Here is a 19,629-nt window from a genome sequence, read left to right on the forward strand (position 1 = left end):
AAAGTGACTGCCCAGTATCACAGAGCTACGTCATGGGGAAGCGGTGACCTGACCCTGGGTCTCCCAGGTCCTAAGCCTGTGTGTCTCCGCACAGTTCTCTCCACCTCCAGCTTCAAAACATCCATTCAAAACGGTTATTTTTAGTCGATGCTGGGCCTCCTCGTCTGCCCTTCTGCAGCTCTAACGATAAAGGGGTTTGCAGAATAAAAACCCCGGCAGGGGTATGGGGTACAAACGCTGGCTTTTAGCTGAACTTGCTACGGGGCTGCAGCTGAGCCATAAAGCTGCCCCTTCTTTTAATTCAAATTTGCAAAGTTAAAGTAATAAAGCATAACAGAAGCGTCCTTTGATTTAAGGCTGCTGGGGGAGAGCCTTGAGTCAGATCTGAGCTGTTTATTTAAATCAATGAATGGAACTTCAGCAGAACAGCTAATAAACAACCCTCCACAAGGTCAGGCCAGGCTCCCCGGGACCCGAGGTGTTGGGTCTGAAATCCAGCCAGAGAGACCAAGGCTCACATTGGCCTCATAGAACTCTCCAGTGGTCTAGGGTCCCCCCTGGGGCCTCGGGTTTGGAATGCCTTCTGAGAAGGCAGGCCAGGGACGGTGGCAGGAAGACAAGCTTTATTTTGTCTACCTTAGAAGGAGGGATGGTCAAGGGACACTGCCTCTAGGGAAGCCGGCACCCCCACCCCCACCAGCACCGAGGCACCCAAGCCGCTCTGCTGAGACCACAGATCTCTGCTCTGCGGAATCCAACTGAAAAATAGTAAGACTTCGGACACAGTCCAGCTGACATTTACATCTGAATTTTTGAAGCCTTTACACTTGATTTCTAATTACGTTCACAAATCGATGTACTAGTAGCAAGCTGTCCTTAGAATGACTCCCAGCCCCATCAGAAAGTTTCCTCCCTGAGGCCTCTGTTTCTGCTGCACCTTCTATGCAGAACCACCTTCCTTCTCCTCTCTTCCCCTCCCCTCCACCTCCCGTATTTCAAGATTAAGTTCTGAAGCTGTAGCTTTCACGTTTTCTTCTCTTAACAACTCGGGAGAGAGTGAACTTCCTCTCTTCTGCATTCCTGGGGAACTGGGGTGGACCATTGCAATGTGTTTTCTAATCTTATGCAGCTCTGGGTACCATTTTCCTTTCCCTGCACACTTTGCCCATAACAAATGTCCAACAGAAGGATGTGAGATGCGGAGACGCGAGGGAGGGCCCGAGGAGCGGGCTCACCGCGGTGCCATTAGCATCCATCACCACTCACAAAGCAGCTGAGGATGTTATTTTGTTTCGTGTTTGGCAGGATAGGTGCACCTCAGGGCTTCATTCCACTGTTCTTGCCTTTTAAAACGAGGTGGGAAGCCCTGGCTGAGGTAACAATTGCTCATGACTTTCTCTCGAGGTCTTTTTACTAAAGCAGTTTTACTAATAGGCTGTTTACAGTCATTTCCTTTTCACAGCTGGCCACAGAGCGAAGTGAAAACAAAAGATACCCAGGGGTTTATCAATTTTTCTCCCTTATAAACTGTTAGTGCCTCTCAGCAGGAAGGGTTCACAATCCCCAATTTATAACCCCTTTCAGCAGGATTTGTCTGCCCAGATTGACTCACTACATGGAAGGAACTCAGATCCCTCCGGCAGAGGCGGGTGCCCCGTGCTGAGCCTGGCAACCTCACAGCCGGGTCTGTGACACGGTTGGGGGTGGCAGCTCGCGGACCACTGGAGCCGTGTAGGGAGGGACCAGGACACCGTCCCAAAGCAGCTTTATGGGGATTCCAAAGAGCGGGGCATTGTTCACCTTGCACGTATTAAGTTTTTTTGTTTTTAATTTTTCCAAGCAAAGACCTCTAGCATGATATTTAGTATACAGGAAGTAGAAAACAGACTGTCAGCTGCACCTAAAGTTCCAAGCCAGAGCAAAGAAAGTGAAAGGGCAGAGGCACAAACAGGAAAGGAAAACATGAGGCAGAAAGCAAAGACAGCAAGTCAGATTTGACCCTGATCAAAAGGGGAAGGTCACAGCCAAACCTCGTCAGGGTGGCATGTGGAATGAACTACCCAGATTAGCCATTACCTCAGCTATGATGAGTGACAGGAAGCAGTCTGTGCAAAGGGGGCTTTTCAGCCTTCACAGGTGTGCTTTGCTAAAGAATACAAGACTAAGCTTGTGATTTACTTTAATGATACATTTTTTCATTCGTTTACTATTTCATTCACTTATTCATTCATTCATTCATTCATTCAAAATAAGCATCAACTACAAGCTGGGAAAACAAGAAAACAATCACAGAGCTTTCTGCCTAGTGACAGACATGTGTTTAAATGAATTACTCCACTGGTTAGCTATTAGGGGAATCAAATCTAGACTCGGTTTACACAGCACTGGTAAGAAGGACAGCCAGAAAAAGAGGTAAGTGAAAAAACAACTGCTAAGTGGAGAAAGGAATAAAAGCAGCTTATTGAGTCTGAGAAACAGAAAAAAGGCCAATACAGTTAGAACATACAAGCAAAGGGGAAAGTGGCTTAGGATGCGTCTGCAGGACCTGACAGGGGATGGACCATTCAGTGTCCTGCAGCTCGTGCTGAGATAATGACTGCCATCCTCAGGGTTCGGGGAAGCTGTTGGAAAGTTTCAAGGGATGACAAGACACGACCAGACAAGTATATTCTGAATATTGCTCCATCCGATGGAAAATGGACCAAAAGGAGAAAAGGCCAGTAGGAGGTTAGCATGCTGGTCTAAGTGAGGATGCTGGTGGTTTATTCTAGGATGCTAGCTTGGGCTAAGGTGATAGTGGTAGAGTTGGAAAGAGTGGACATTCAAGATCTATTTTGGGAGTAGAGTTGACAAGACTTGCCAATGGATGGGATATGCAACAGGCTTCTGGCATGAGCAACTGAGTAGATGAGGCTTTTGCTTCTCCGACTGAGTACTTCCTACTTCCCCCTAATCAGAGAGAACTGAAGGAAGACATCAGCCTGGTCTCTCTCCGGTTTCACCTTCAACTGCCATCCATCTCTCTACCATTGATTTTCAATCCCTGCCTCTCCACCTGCCAGCTGTGGGTCTTTGTCAAGATATTTAGTTCCCTTAAGCTTCAGAGCCCCTAGCCAAAACGGGAGAGTTGAGAGAGTTAAATGAAATCCTACTTAAAGAGCTCCTGGACCACAGAAGGAGCTCGATAAATGGATGTTTATTTCCTCCCTCCTTTTCTTTCTTAGCTCCGCCCTCTGAGACCTTGAGTTTGGCGTTTCCTTTTCTCAGACATACTCTTCTGCTCATGCGCTCTCTCACCCCGCCTCCCATACAAATGTGATCATCTGCTCCAGCCAGATAAACGTCCACCTCTTGCCTCCATCGTTCCAGCGAAGGCTACTATGCTTCCAAGTGCGTGCTCCCCAGCTCTCAGTGCCCATTTCTGACCTTGTGATTATCTATGACCTGCATTTACAAGGACCTCTTGTTCCCTGGTGGGAGAAGCAGTAAAGTGGCTGAACTTGAGGACAGAGGTGCAGTGCTTGAGAAATAAAGAGATGTTGCAGGTCAAAGGCAGGGCAGACAGGGGCCCTGTCTGGGGTTGGAGCCGATTCAGAAGCGAAAAGCCAGAGCCAGGCAAGCTGTGAGGTGGCAGAAGGGGGAGACCCACCCTGTCAGAGATAACGGCTTTTGAAACAAAAGCAAAACCTGCCTCAGACAGGAAACCTCTCATCCCCTCCTCTGTCACTACTGTGACTGGAACCGGTGGTTACCTTCCCCCACAGATCTGCAAACCCACCGCCTGCAGCCACTGCCACATTAACAGACCAGACGGCAGATTTTATGCAGCCTTGCAGTCTGCCTTCTAACAGAGATCTCAGACCTGCACTTGGGTGCCTCTCAACATTTAAAATACCTTTACATTAAGGAGGAAGTTTAAACCAGTTCATGTGTCCAATGTTCAATGGAATGACCTTAATTTTACTTTGTTTTAAACTTGTTCATTAGGTGGATAATAAACGCATACACTAAAATGAAATTCAACAACGTGAAGGGGTACATGCCAAATGCCTTTACTTGCCTTTCTCAGAGGCAATCACTGTAACAGGTGTTGTGGGTGTGTGTATATAAAATTTTCCATAAACATCACATTGTGAATAACTATGAGTATGAATAGCCGGGCACCTTTTCCCACGACTCACTTATCTTTCAGTCACGAAGCTCCACCTTTACCCTACCCTCATTTATAGAATCAGTCCCTTTGTTTTGTGTCCTCATTGTGCTAAGTACAGACTCCTACCCCTGTGTCTATCATATTTTCTTGCTATGTATGTCTCACTCCCCATATTAAAAAATGATGAACAAAATAATAAAATAAACCCAAAGAAAGTAAAGGAAGAACGGGTAGCAGCAGGAATTAATAATATAGAAAACAGTCACCAAAAAATAAGCTATAGCTGATTTGTAAAACCAAAGTCGATTCTTTGTAAAAACTAATGAACTAGATAAATCTTTGGCAAGTCTGATTAAGGGGTAAAAATGAAGACAAAGGTAAGCAATACTGAAAGCAAGAAAAGTGGCAGGACGATAGCTGTAGAGGAGGCTTTTAAATTATGAGAATGTTTTGTAACAATGTCAACAAATTTGAAAATCTAGATGAAATGGATGATTTCTTAGAAAAATGGAAATTACTCAAGAATGAGTACAAAATCTAAATGTATTAATAACCATACAAGAAACTGAAAAAGTAGTCAGAGATTACTGTTAAAACTCTTGGGCCAAGGGTTTTATAGGCAAATCCTACCAAGCCTTCAAGAAGCAGATAATTTTTGTGTCATTAAACTTATTCAATAGCATAATAAAAGATAAGAAATTTATTGACTCAACCTGCAAAAATAGTGCATGAAGAAAAATGTCTGCTAGTGTCACATACACAGATGTAAAAGTTCTAAGTAATAAATGAAGCTATCAACTCCAACAGTTCAATAATTAAATGCCAAAGTGTTGTATCTCACCTACCATTGGAAAATCCACTAATTTAATTCACCACAGAGGCTGATTTAAAAAAGAAAACAATTTATGATCATCTCAAAAGATGCCAGAGAGAATATTTTATAATATTTAACATCTTTCCTCATTTAAAAAATACTTTAATAATATTCTTTAATTAGAATGAAATGTCCTCACTCTCTAAAAGGTTCTTCACCAAATCCCATATAATTGTGAAATATTAGAGGTAGTCTTACTAATCAGGAACAAAACAAAGACCTCTATTACCATTGTCACTGGAAACATTAGCAAATGCAACAAGACAAGAAAAAGAGAGCTTTAACTATTGCAAAGAAAGGCGCCCAAATGATTACTTTCCACAATTATCAATGAAGAATATCTAAGAGAAGCCATTTAAAATTATTATAAATAATAAGGTAATTCAATAAAGTGTCCAAATAGAAAACAACCTAGCAAAACCATTTGTTTTCTTACGTGCAAGAAAATACAATATGATAATAGTATAATAAGGCAAATATTATATATCCTTACAACATGCAAGTACTGATCTAAGTGTTTTACACAGACTAACTCATTTCATCCTCATAACAACTCTATGGGTTAGGTATAACTACTGTTACATTTCACAGGGAGGGGAAATAAAACACAGAAAGATGAAGCAACGCGCCGCCCAAGATCGTGCTACCAATAAGTGGCAGATCTGTGGTATAAACTCAGGGAGTCTGGCTGCATATTCCATGCTCTGGAAATTAAACTCAGAGTGAACATTCTCCTTGAAAGTTTTCTGAAGAATACAAAAATGATTTCTGTCAGATTGGCAAACGTTTTTAATTTGATAAAATCAAATACGGGTGATCACTGAAGGATTCAGATCCTCCCCTACCTTGTTACTTGAACCACGAATTGATGAAGCTCTTCTGAAGGCAATTTGTTAGTCCATCAAAACTAGACATAAGCTAGGAGTTTATACTGAATAAACCTTGAGTACAAGAATACTTATTGCAGAACTGTAGGAAATAGCATGAAACAGACAACAACTAAACGACCATCAATAGGGGAGTCTTGAAATAGAGTATGCTATATCTTTACTATAAAGTATCATGCAGCTGTCAAAAAAGAAGGCATTGATGTGGAAAAATCACAAAGACAAATTTTCAGATAAACAAAGCAAACTAGGGGAAAAAGTGCATAGTATGATCCCAATCGTGTTTTTCCAAGGCATAATATATATACACGTATGGATATGCAAACACAGAAAAGAGAATGAAAAACCATGGTCTAACCTATTGGCAGAAATGAATTCTAAGAAGAGGACTGGAGGAAGGACAGGATTTTCAAGGTTTTCTTTATATAATTCTTTATTGTTTGAATCTCTTATATAAGGAGTATATTTATAACTTTAAATGTGTTTTTAAAAGGAGAAAAATTTTAAAGTAGAAAATGAAATATTACTTTAAAAATCAGAATAGGGCTTCCCTGGTGGTGCAGTGGTTGAGAGTCCGCCTGCCGATGCAGGGGACACGGATTTGTGCCCCGGTCCGGGAAGATCCCACATGCTGCGGAGCGGCTGGGCCCGTGAGCCATGGACGCTGAGCCTGCGCGTCCGGAGCCTGTGCTCCGCAGCGGGAGAGGCCACAGCAGTGAGAGGCCCGCGTACCGCAAAAAAAAAAAAAAAAAATCAGAGTAGAGGAAAGGGAAAAGTCTTTAGGCTAAAGAATGCATTTAAGCACAATGAAATAGTTATATCTGTTTTTAAAAGGAATGAGTATCTCTGCGAGAAAAGAGTTTGGAAATGTCCATTCCTCTGACCACTTCCATTCATACTTAATAAGATGAGGGAGAAACAAATTCTGCCCTATTTTACCCTCACACAGAAGAATGTGAGGTAACCTGAAAAGGCAAAGAATTTGCCGTGTCATATAAAAAGCTGGATAGTATGTGTTTCATCCTGGGAAACAAGATTAATAAGAACTGTTTAATAAGAGTTGCTTTTGAGAATGGTATTAGATTTGTTAATAGCCCTCCTCTAGAGAAGTGATTCAATGCACTTTCTCAGAAGGCAATGGAAAGTATAAGTCTCTGCGTTGTGTTGAGGGGAGAGCCTGCTGTGCTGGAAGACTCGTCAGTTTAAACACCATCCCAGCCATGGCTGGTAAAAAGAGCTGGGAGGATGCTCCCTCCACCACCACCACCCCCTCCACTTCAATAATAGCAGCTGCAGGGCAGGGCAGGAGGCAGAGTTAGTCCTCAGGAGGGGGCAATGCCAGCAGTAAAAGATAAAGAAAAAAGAAAAAAAAGCAGTTCAAGAAACAAGCAATATTGCTTATTTTGAATTAATCAGACTCTGGAAACATCTGCCTGAGAATGGATGTTGGCTCCACCACGCAAAAGCTCTGTGACATCAGGCAAACTGCAATTCCTCTCATCCTCAGTTTATTGACCTTTAAAATGGTGATACAACAGTTTTCTCACAGGATGGTTGTGAGAAATCAACGAAAAAATCTTGCAAAGCTCTTAGCACAGTGTCCAGAATATACTAAGTATTTCAACATAGATTAGGCATTGTTAATAATAATGTTATGGCCACTTTAGGGACATGGGAAACAGAAACCACAGCCCTTTAGGAATTTGACGTCTACCTGTGGTTTTTTTGCTCTTTGGCTGAGCACATTCCAGGGCTCATGGAGAAGTAAGTGGTTATTGGTGAGGGTGGGGGGCTGCTGGAGATGCTGTCAGCTAGGACACAGGCTTGAGTTGCGCTGTCCACTGTGATAGCCTGGTTTGCTCAAAGTAAGATGCACCATAATCACAAAATAATACTCTGGATTTGAAGATATAATATGGGAAAAAAGTAAAATATCTCATTAATAATTTTATATTGACTACTTCTTAGATATATTGGGTTAAATAATTTATTAAAATTACTTTCATCTGTTTCATTTTACTTTCTTTTTTTTTTGCGGTACGTGGGCCTCTCACTGCTGTGGCCTCTCCCTTTGCAGAGCACAGGCTCCGGACACGCGCGCAGGCTCAGCGGCCATGGCTCATGGGCCCAGCCGCTCCGCGGCATGTGGGATCCTCCCGGACCGGGGCACAAACCCGTGTCCCCTGCATCGGCAGGCGGACTCTCAACCACTGCACCACCAGGGAAACCCCATTTTACTTTCTTTAGGTGGCTACAAAAAAATGATACAAATGAACTTAGTTACAAAACAGAAACAGACTCATAGACTTAGAGAACAAACTCATGGTTACCAGCGGGGAAGGAATAGATTACCAGCAAAGGAATAGATTGGGAGTTTGGGATTGACACATACACACTGTTATATTTGAAAGAAATAACCAACAAGGACCTACTGCATAGCACAGTGAACTCTGCTCAATATTCTGTACTAACCTTAATGGGAAAAGAATTTGAAAAAGAATAGATACATGTATATGTATAATTGAATCACTTTGCTGTACACCTGAAACTAACACAATATTGTTAATCAATGACACTCCAATATAAAATAAAATTTTAAAAAAAAAGAAAGTTTTAAATTACATTTCTATTGGACAGTCATGGGCTACAACCTACTTGTCCTATTAAGTGTATCTTTTGCATTTACACATACATTTCTTTAAGTTTCTGGGAAGGTAGGTGAGAAGGAATTCTTTTCTCCGTTACTTAGAGAAACTGAGAATTGAAGTGATTTGCCCAAGGACTTTCTCAACATAACATGTACCCATGTAGAAGGAAAGAAATTCAAAGAGAACAGAAGACCTCATAATAAAAGACAGCAGCCTTCCACCTCCTTACAGTTCTCAGAGGCAAACCCCATGTTTCCCAGTGCATCACCCCGCCTTCACCAGAACAATGCACAGTCCATAAAAGAGGCAGCAATCCTCAGACTCGCTCAATTACCCAAGCACAATCTGTGGCTCGTAACAAGAACTTAGGGGTTTTCCAAAGAGAGGGAAGAATAAGTCTTCAGGAAGCAAGGGGTGTTTTGAGTTCAATCATCTTTTTCCATAATTGGATCTGGGCACAGTGGCTGCCCTGGTTTGCAGCACAGGATAATGGAAATATGAGTATCGCTCCGTGTATCAGGATTCTCTCAACTTTTTGAACCAGGGATTCTTCTCAGAAGAGAACATGGTCTTCCCATAGTCTGGCAAGAATTTATCAAAAATAAGGAGATCTGGGAGGGAGGGAGACGCAAGAGGGAAGAGATATGGGAACATATGTGTATGTATAACTGATTCACTTTGTTATAAAGCAGAAACTAACACACCATTGTAAAGCAATTATACCCCAATAAAGATGTTAAAATAAATAAATTAATTAAAAAATAAGGAGATCTGAAGATCAAAATGAGCCTACAATATCATGAGAAAGATTAACTCCTACCTTGGCAAGCTTTTTTCTGTAAAGGACCAGATACTAAATATTTTAGGCTTTGGGGACTATGTGGTCTCTGTTGCAACTAATCACCTCTGCCTGTGGTTACACAAAGGCAGTGGTAAACAATATATAAAGGAATGGGGATGGCTGTTTTCCAATACAACTTTATTTATAACAACAGGCAGAGGGCAGCCAGTTTTGCCAAATGGCTGCAGTCTGCCAACCCCTGGATTAAGGTTTCTAGTTGAAACCACATCCAAGTCACAAAGAGCCAACAAAATTTGCACAAGAAGAGGAAATACAGATTAACGCTGAGTGGCATTATCCATAAACAACAGCAATTAGAGGACTATCTGAGGAGAAGGACTGCAGGCTAAAGCAAGATGGTGAGAAGACGCCTAGATTTTTATGAAGCAATGTTGACAGTGGGATGGCAGCCCTGGCAAGGGGTATCCTGAGGGCTCACCTTGAGATTCTGGGTGGGGAAAGGAAAGGAAAGGAAAAGTAGCCGGAAGAGGCTGTTAAGGCTGGCGGGGGGTTTCTCCACAATGGGAAAGATGTGCACATCTTTGTGAAAAGAGGTTAGTCAAGAGGAATGATTAAGTCATTTGGGAAAACAGGAGGACTTGGTATCACGAAGGGCTGAAAAGGTCTGCCTGGATGAGAAGGGGCAGCACTTCTTATTTTAATAAAGGAATGAGAATCGAGCTGGCCTCGGGCTCCTGATTACAATCTGTTTCTCTGTTTTCCGTGCTTCCTCCGACATCACCTCCCTTTCATCATCACAGCTTAGTGCGATATTGGCCTTTCTTTCTAGAGAAAGAGGAACCCATGTCAATCATCTTCCCATCTTCGCATTTCCTCACTTGATGCACTCCTAAGAGAAGGTGACCAATACTCATCTCACTAGAACACGAGACCAGAGACAAGGAAGCATATGTGTCCCAGAATATATAACAGGGCCACAGGGCTGCTTTATCTCCAAGCCTCAGTTTTAGATTGAATTAAAAACCATCCCAATTGAAGAGATCACCTGGCAAAAGGTTGGTCTCCCACGTGAGTGGATGAGCATGAAATATGGCTGGTGGCAGTTATCCTCTCTGAGCGTCTGCAGTCACAGGATAAATGGAGATGACTGATTTCCCTGAATAAAGCTGGGTTTGCATTCAAGATAAATGGCCAGGCAAGGTGAGGTTGGATGATGAATGAACTGGGATTAGCATTGCAAGCGTGATGAAGAAAGGCTTTCTATTCCTGACACTTAACATCATTACTCTTGGTAAACATCTGCCACAATTAATCACTCCACCCCTATGTTTGCTCTGAGTACTTTGTTTGGATCTCAATCTGAGTGCTGAGTTTAGACTCCCTTCTATTACCCATAGTGTATAAAAGCCTGTCTTTCCACTGGACTGTGATTCCTTTGAGAGCAGGGACTATTTTAACTAAGTTTCTATCACAGTGGAATTTCTGTATAATGGTGGTTTGGGGGACAGCAATCTAAGACAGCATAAGGAAAGACTCTGTGGGCTGGGTTTGCATTGCAGACTCATTTTCTTTTAGATTTTACAGTTCCCTAGGTAGCTTTAGGTGGTGGGTGATGGAGGAATAGTAAATCTCTGATAAGCCAGAGATCCTTGGCACCCAAAGTGTCCCCAGAATGTCTTGTACATACGTGGTTGAACTGAATATGTCGACATTTTACCTGAATTTCTTTAAATGTTAAGGGAATGAAGGAAATGTTTTTTACCCAACACATCCTTCTCGTGTGAAGAGTTGCTTCATATGACAGGAAGATGTATTTTGATGAGGTCTAATGACCACGTCCTTCTAACGCCAATACAGTCTGTCTGCAGGGGCTGGCCTTTAGAGTTGCTGAGTGTAGGCATGTGATTTAGGGCTGGGAACTCAGACAGGGCGGAGTCACTCACTACAACAGAGATAAGGGGCATGAAGGGATAGGAGTGACAGCTTGAGGAAAGCCAAGCTGAACCAGCCAGCATGGTCAATACATCGAAAAGCAGAGAAAGAATTCCCACACCCCTCCACACACACACACACACACACACACACACACACACACACACACACACACACACACACACACACACACACACACACACACACACACATCGAAAAGCAGAGAAAGAATTCCCACACCCCTACACACACACACACACACACACACACACACACACACACCCTCTCCTCTAATGACACAATTGAAAATGGATTTTGAAGAGCAGAAATATCTGAAGAGCATTTGTATCTATTTCCTGAGATGTCTAAAAGGTAATCCCTCTGCTGCAGTCATAGCGACCTAAACTACAAAGATATGTGTTCCCCAGTGTGAAAGGACTGAGTTAATGCAGAAAAGTAGCTACCCAGACAGAGACTCCATATGGCTAGTTCTTGCCAAGAGAATGTGGGTGAACTGGGATGTGACCTTCTGGGATGAGATGGTTAAATCTTGGGTGCTCCGTCCTCTAGGTCAGAAGTTGGCAATTTTTTTTTGGTAAAGGGAAGTAGTTTTTTCAGTCTACACAGTCTCTACTACAACTACTCAACTCTGCCATCTTAGCAAAAAAGCAGCTGTAGAAACATATGGGCACAGCTGTGTGCCAACAAAACTTATGGACACTGAAATCTGAATTTCATATACCTTTCACGTCATGAACTATCATGCTTCTTTTAATATTTTTTTTCAACCACTGAAAAAATGTGAAAACCATCCTTAGTTTGCAGGCCATACAGAAACTAGTGGTGGGCTGGATTTGGCCTGTGAGCCTTAGGTTGCCACCCTGCTCTAGGTGTTCTCTCTCAGCCCACATGACTCACGTTCCTGGGATACAGGAGTCTGAGGTCCCAGGGAGCAGTGCAATGACAGGATGGAAGTGGAATCACCCAGGGAGCTGCTCAAGACACCTCCCCAGGTAGGAATGACTTCAGGTGAGCAAGAAGCAAACCTTTACTTTGACCCGCCATTGAGATTTGGGGGTTGTTTGTTACAGGAGCGGGCGTTGCTTCTTTTAACAACCTCCCTCCCCCATCTCTTGTCTCAATGAAAGGCAGTAATTTCTACGTTGCTCAAAGCATTGTTTATAAAGGCTTTCTCTTCTATTTTATTATTTGTTTTTTCTTTTTTTCTCTTCTATTTTAAATCAGCTCCAAGGAATATACACTAACACTGCATTTATCTGCACAGCTGCCCCATCTCCCTGGCTACCTGCTGCATTTCTTAACAGCAGTTGTTTGGAACTTACTCCACGTCCTCTCAAACCATCAGAGCCAACTTTCTCTCTCTCCCTCTATTTTCTACAAATCCAGGTCCATCTTCCCTAATAAATTCCTCTCTTCATCTGTCACCAGTGTCCTCATTTCCTTAAAATGCCTTTGAACCCGTGTTAATTCTTCCTCTTTCAAAGAAGGAGGCCCCTTACCCTTAGACAAGGGGGTCTCTCTCTCTTCCTCTCCTCCTCTCTCTCTGTCTCTCAACAGCATCTTTATCCTCTCTGCTTCTACTCGATTCTTTCCTTCTGCCTTCAGATGCTATAATCTTTCTTATCCTTTAAAGTAAAAACAGTTTCTTTGAACCCTACTAACTTCTCAAGCTTATGACTTCTCTCTCTCTTTTAAAAATAGACTACATTTTAGAGTAGTTTTATGTTCATAGCAAAATTAAGCAGAAGGCACAGACTGCCTATATGTCTCCTGTGCCAACACGTGTGCAGCCTCCCCCATTATCAATACCCCCCAAGGCTGATGCATTTGTTACAACTGATGAGCCTACGCTGGCACACCATAATCACCCAGAGTCCATGGTTTACATGCAGGTGCACTCTTGGTCTTGTGCATTCTACGGGTTTGCACAAATGGATGCTGACATGTATGTACCATTAGAGTATCATACTGAATAACGTCACTGCCCTAAAATCCTGTGTGCTCCACCTAGCCATCCCTCCCTTCCCTCTGATTCTTGGAAACTACTGATCTTTTCACTGTCTCCATAGTTCTACCTTTTCCAGAATGTCCTAATTCGGAATCATACCATATGTAGTCTTGTCAGACTGGCTTCTTTCACTTAGGGATTTACATTTAAGTTCCTCCATATCTTTTCATGGATTGAGAGCTCATGTCTTTTTGGAGCGGAATAATATTCTATTATCAGGGTTAGGGTTAGGGTTAAGGTACCACAGTTTATTTATCCATTCACTGAAGGACATCTTGTGGCTATGACTTCTCTTGACAAACAGTAAGATTTTTGAGCCAATGCTTGCTATACAGCCTCTTGTTCTCTTTTTCACTAAAAGGGGCGATTGGGACTGACACACATACACTATTGATATTACGTATAAAATAGATAACTAATGAGAACATACTGTATAGCAGAGGGGACTCTACTCAGTGCTCTGTGGTGACCTAAAGGGGAAGGAAATTCAAAAAAGAGGGGCTATATGTATACGTATAGCTGATTCACTTTGCTGTACAGCAGAAACTAACGCAACATTATAAAGCAACTACACTCCAATAAAAATTAGAAAAAAAGAAGAATCAGTCCTGTTGCACTGTAACAGCTCTTGAGGTCACTGATGATTTCTAGGCTGATGTATCCATCACAATTTCTGCAGCCCTCAATGCCCGACAGCACTAAGTAGCCTAGGTCAGGGGTGGTCCAGCTTGTTATGCATCACCTTGAGCCTGTATGAAGTTAGTTATTTGTTAGCCATTGGTTCTGTGTATTTACAGGTTCAGCAGAGGAAAGCTAGATTAGACATGAACTTGAGTGTTGATTCAGGCGAGAGAGAAGTCTATGCCAATTGCTAGAGATGTCATCCATGCACAAGTGTGCTCTTGTGAATTAAAGTGACTGTGATATTTAATCAACTCTGATAAAGCCAACTGCTTCAGGAAACAGAGGAAAAAAATGGGTGAAAGCAGGAGAAATGCCGGGAAGTATAAGGAAAAAGAAAAAAGTACTTATCAATATACCTCTATCATAGTATTAATATATTATTAGGTTGAACCCAATGAAATCACCAATATTCAACATTTTGACCTACAAAAATAACGTCATATGGTTCAATCTATTGTGAAGTATCTGTTTTTTCCAACAGCCTGCATTTAAAGGTCTGAAACTTATTTATATTATATCTCTAACGCTTGGCATGTCATGGGGTCTATGTGGGTTGAACTGAATCAGAATTCAGTTGAAGGCAATGACTGTATGTCAGGAAATCTGCAGTCACGTCTTAGCTCTGCCACAACTATCCACGTCAACTTAGATAAGATGCCCTTGGTGTGAGTCAGTGTTCTTTTTCGGTAAAATGGGATGCTTCCTGTAATATCTCCCTCAAACTGTTCTTGTGAGGATCAAATAACATTGCAATACAGTAGCGTTTTGTCAACTGTAAAAAAGTTGGTACATTGGTACAACCACTAGGGAGAACAGTATGGAGGTTCCTTAAAAAACTAAAAATAGAACTACCATACGATCCACCAATCCCAATCCTAGGCATATATCTAAAGAAAACCGTAATTTGAAAAGATACATGCACACCAAAGTTCATAGCAGCACTATTCACAATAGCCAAGACATGGAAGCAACCTAAATGTCCATCGGCAGAGGAACGGATAAAGAAGATGTGGTACATATATACAATATACAGTGGAATATTACTCAGCCATAAAAAAGAATGAAATAATGCCATTTACAGCAACATGGATGGACCTAGAGATCATCATACTAAGTGAAATAAGACAGACAGAGAAAGACAAATATAACATGGTATTCCTTATATGTGGAATCTAAAAAAAAAAGATACAAATGAACTTATTTACAAAACAGAAACAGACTCACAGACATAGAGAACAAACTTATGGTTACCAATGGGAAAGGTCGGGGGTAGGGAAGGATAAATTAGGAGTTTGGGATCAACATATACACACTACTATATAAAAAATAGATAAACAACAAGAACCTATTGTATAGCACAGGAAACTCTATTCAATATTCTGTAATAACCTATATGGGAAAAGAATCTGAAAAAGAATGAAGATATATAGATAGATAGCTAAAACTGTGTCACTTTGCTGTACACCTGAAACTAACAAAATATTGTAAATCAACTATACTCATATAATATAAAAATTAAATTAAAAAAATAAAATGATAATCTGGGAGCTTCTGGGCTGGTGAGCTCTTTTTTTTTTTTGAATATGTGAATTTTATTTTATTTATTTTTTTATGCAGCAGGATCTTATTAGTTATCCATTTTATACATATTAGTGTATATATGTCAATCCCAATCTCCCAATTCATCAAAATGAATCATCCAAAACGAAAATAAATAAGGAAACATAAGCTTTAAATGACACATTAAACAAGATGGAATAAACTGATATTTATAGGACATTCCATCCAAAAACAACAGAATACACTTTCTTCGCAGGTGCTCATGGAACATTCTCCAGGATGAATCATATCTAGCATCACAAATCAAGCCATGGTAAATTTAAGAAAATTGAAATTGTATAAAGTATCTTTTCCGACCCTAACACTATGAGACTAGATATCAATTACAGGAAAAAACTGTAAAAAATACAAACACATGAAGGCTAAACAATACACTACTAAATAACCAAGAGATCACTGAAGAGATCAAAGAGGAAATCAAAAAATACCTAGAAACAAAAGACAATGAAAACACGACGACCCAAAACCTATGGGATGCAGCAAAAGCAGTTCTAAGGGGGAAGTTTATAGCAATATAATCCTACCTCAAGAAACAACAAAAAATCTCAAATAAACAGTCTACCCTTACACCTAAAGCAATTAGAGAAAGAACAAAAACACAAAAGTTAGCAGAAGGAAAGAAATCATAAAGATCAGATCAGAAATAAATTAAAAAGAAATGATGGAAACGATAGCAAAGGTCAATAAAAGTAAAAGCTGGTTCTTTGAGAAGATAAACAAAATTGACAAACCATCAGCCAGACTCATCAAGAAAAAAAGGGAGAAGACTCAAATCAACAGAATTAGAAATGAAAAAGGAGAAGTAACAACTGACTCTGCAGAAATACAAAGGATCATGAGAGATTACTACAGGTAACTATATGCCAATAAAATGGACAACCTGGAAGAAATGAACAAATTCTTAGAAAAGCACAACCTTCCGAGACTGAACCAGGAAGAAACAGAAAATATAAACAGACTAATCACAAGCACTGAAATTTAAACTGTGATTAAAAATCTTCCAACAAACAAAAGCCCAGGACCAGATGGCTTCACAGGCGAATTCTATCAAACATTTAGAGAAGAGGTAACACCTATCCTTCTCAAACTCTTCCAAAATATAGCAGAGGGAGGAACACTCCCAAACTCATTCTACGAGGCCACCATCACCCTGATACCAAAACCGCACAAAGATGCCACAAAAAAAGAAAACTACAGGCCAACACCACTGATGAACATAGATGCAAAAATCCTCAACAAAATACTAGGAAACAGAATCCAACAGCACATTAAAAGGATCATACACCATGATCAAGTGGGGTTTATCCCAGGAATGCAAGGATTCTGCAATATGCATATATAAATCAACGTGATACAGCATATTAACAAATTGAAGAAGAAAAACCATATGATAATCTCAATAGATGCAGAGAAAGCTTTTGACAAAATTCAACACCCATTTATGGTAAAAACCCTCCAGAAAGTAGGCATAGAGGGAACCTACCTTAACATAATGAAGGCCATATATGACAAACCCACAGCCAACATCGTTCTCAATGGTGAAAAACTGAAAGCATTTCCACTAGTATCAGGAACAAGACAAGGTTGCCCACTCTCACCGTTATTATTCAACATAGTTTTGGAAGCTTTAGCCACAGCAGTCAGAGATGAAAAAGAAATAAAAGGAATCCAAATCAGAAAAGAAGAAGTTAAACTGTCACTGTTTGCAGATGACATGATACTACAAATAGAGAATCCTAAAGATGCTACCAGAAAACTATTAGAGCTAATCAATGAATTTGGTAAAGTAGCAAGATACAAAATTAATGCACAGAGATCTCCTGCATTTCTGTACACTAATGATGAAAAATCTGAAGGAGAAATTAAGGAAACACTCCCATTTATCATTGCAACAAAAAGAATAAAGTACCTAGGAATAAGCCTACCTAAGGAGACAAATGACCTGTATGCGGAAAACTATAAGACACTGATGAAAGAAATTAAAGATGATACAAATAGATGGAGAGATATACCATGTTCTTGGATTGGAAGAATCAGCATTGTGAAAATGACTATACTACCCAAAGCAATCTACAGATTCAATGCAATCCCTATCAAACTACCAATGACATTTTTCACAGAACTAGAACAAAAAAATTTCACAACTTGTATGGAAACATAAAAGACCCCGAATAGCCAAAGCAATCTTGAGGGAAAAAAATGGAGCTTGAGGAATCAGGCTCCCAGACTTCAGACTATACTACAAAGCTACAGTAATCAAGACAGTATGGTACTGGCACAAAAACAGAAATATAAATCAATGGAACAGGATAGAAAGCCCAGAGGTAAACCCACACACGTATGGTCACTTTCTCTTTGACAAAGGAAGCAAGAATATACAATGGAGGAAAGACAGCCTCTTCAATAAGTGGTGCTGGGAAAACTGGACAGCTACATGTAAAAGAATGAAATTAGAACACTCCCTAACATCATACACAAAAATAAACTCAAAATGGATTAAAGACCTAAATGTAAGGTCAGACACTATCAAACTCCTAGAGGAAAACATAGGCAGAACACTCTATGACATACATCACAGCAAGATCCTTTTTGACCCACCTCCTAGAGAAATGGAAATAAAAACAAATGGGACCTAATGAAACTTCAGAGCTTTTGCACAGCAAAGGAAACCATAAACAAGACCAAAAGACAACCCTCAGAATGGGAGAAAATATTTGCAAATGAAGCAACTGACAAAGGATTAACCTCCAAAACTTACAAGCAGCTCATGCAGCTCAATATCCAAAAGACAAACAACCCAATCCAAAAATGGGCAGACGATCTAAAAAGCCATTTCTCCAAAGAAGATATACAGATTGCCAACAAACACAGGAAAGGATACTCAACATCACTAATCATTAGGGAAATGCAAATCAAAACTACAATGAGGTATCACCTCACACTGGTCAAAATGGCCATCATCAAAAAATCTACAAACAGCAAATGCTGGAGAGGGTGTGGAGAAAAGGGAACCCTCTTGCACTGTTGGTGGGAATGTAAAGTGATGCCGCCAACTATGGAGAACAATATGGAGGTTCCTTAAAAAACTAAAAATAGAACTACCATACGACCCAGCAATCTCACTACTGGGTATATACCCTGAGAAAACCATAATTCAAAAAGAGTCATGCACCACAATGTTCACTGCAGCATTATTTACAATAGCCAGGACATGGAAGCAACCCAAGTGTCCATCGACAGATGAATGGATAAAGAAGATGTGGCACATATATACAACGGAATATTACTCAACCATAAAAGGAAATGAAATTGAGTTATTTGTAGTGAGGTGGATGGACCCAGAGTCTGCCATACAGAGTGAAGTAAATCAGAAAGAGAAAAAGCAATACCATATGCTAACACATATATATGGAATTTTTAAAAAATGGTTCTGTAGAACCTAGGGGCATGAGAGGAATAAAGATGCAGATGTAGAGAATGGACTTGAGGTCATGGGGTGGGGGAAGGGTAAGCTGGGACGACGTGAGAGAGTGGCATGGACATATATACATTACCAAATGTAAAACAGATAGCTAGTGGGAAGCAGCTGCATAGCACAGGGAGATCAGCTTGGTGCTTTGTGACCATCTAGAGGGATGGGATAGGGAGGGTGGGAGGGAGACGCAACAGGGAGGGGATATGGGGATATATGTGTATGTATGTACAGCTGATTCATTTTGTTATACAGCAGAAACTAATGCAACATTGTAAAGCAATTATACTCCAATAAAGATGTTAAAAAGAAATAAAACATGATAATCTTAAAAAAAGCTATTGCTCTTTATGGATTTTTATATAATTCATAGCCAGGATTCATTCATTATAGATACTGATGAACTAACATGGAAATGAGAAAATACTCCCATTGTGACCAAGCCACATTTTTCTATTTCACAGACAAGTAAAATGAGACTGAGAAGGGGCATAATGCAGGTCACATACTTGAATCTAAAACCTGGAT

This window comes from Globicephala melas, chromosome 20, assembly GCF_963455315.2.
Source record: "Globicephala melas chromosome 20, mGloMel1.2, whole genome shotgun sequence".
Lineage (NCBI taxonomy): Eukaryota > Metazoa > Chordata > Mammalia > Artiodactyla > Delphinidae > Globicephala > Globicephala melas.